The following is a 1,190-nucleotide window of genomic DNA, read 5'->3' as shown; positions in this document are numbered from 1 at the left end:
TCCTGCTGAGACAACGTTTTTCCCGTGTGTTGATCTAAAAGTAGGCAAAATGAAAAGCTGAACTAACGTGAAGTATTATGTTTCACGCCTATAAAATGCAAGGCAAACAGGTTGCCCTTCACCCGCCTTCTCTAAATGCTGCTAACTCTGATCATAACTAAACGGTGTTGTTTCACCTTGACACCGCTTGGTACTCCCGCTTTTTTTGTTGCATGTGGTCTTTAATAACATGTGCTATATGTATTGTGCTCATGTGCAAGCTCAGCTTAGATGAGCCAGGGAGTGCTGTGTATATTATAAAGCTTTCAGCCATAAGTAGTCAAACAAACAGGAGTTGACCAAAATGAACATTTAATTAGCCCCATTCAATTACCACGAAACTCTTCCATCTAGCATATAAGCATCACGAACACGCACAGCAAAAAGCAAAATAAACAACGCAGCCCTGAATCTTTATTTTCTTTCATATTTCACAGTGTAGTTGGGTCTTTTTCCGAACATTGCTTGCATGGGAGGTCTGCACATAAGAATTTAGTCAATGTTTCCCCATAGGCTGATTCCTTCTTTGAACCAAACGCCATATAACACTCTTTAACTATGAAATCAGATATTGTACACTCTTCTTACACTTTTACTAGGTCCACTTGAGTATATGAGTTTGACTTTCTGGCCAAGACCAGGTGGGAAAGTCCTGCTATTAAAACACTAACAGGAAACTTTGGGGTCATTAAATACCTTTGCCCCCAGGTGAACATTCCTGTTTTCCAGGGACACGTGGTCTTGGAGTCTTGCTTGTCTTTCCTCACTCACATAATCTGATCAGGGTTAACGTGAAATGGAAATGTTTCCAAGTGTATAATGATATGTATGATAGTGTATGATAGTGTATAATCTTTCTAATTACAGTCATTGTGTCTTGCAAATAGAGTCAATACTTTCAAACCACAAATGGTTTTAAATGGATTTTCTTTCAGCACTGGATACCCTGATTAAATGAAACTTTTGCATTTTGCATTCTGTCCATAATGATCTTCCCTTTAACAGCATATCTAAGATCAGCAGCTTTGTCCTCCATCTATCTCCACTTGGGATATTGGCCTCTGCCTGCTGCCACGATGCTTCCTGGGAGTCACTGGTACCCCCCATTCTCTTCTAGACACTTAGCTACCTCTCTGATGACAAACTGCTGT

Source organism: Alligator sinensis, unplaced genomic scaffold (genome assembly GCF_000455745.1).
Source record: "Alligator sinensis unplaced genomic scaffold, ASM45574v1 scaffold941_1, whole genome shotgun sequence".
Lineage (NCBI taxonomy): Eukaryota > Metazoa > Chordata > Crocodylia > Alligatoridae > Alligator > Alligator sinensis.
The sequence above is the reverse complement of the archived record's forward strand: the minus strand, read 5'-3'. Positions refer to the sequence as shown.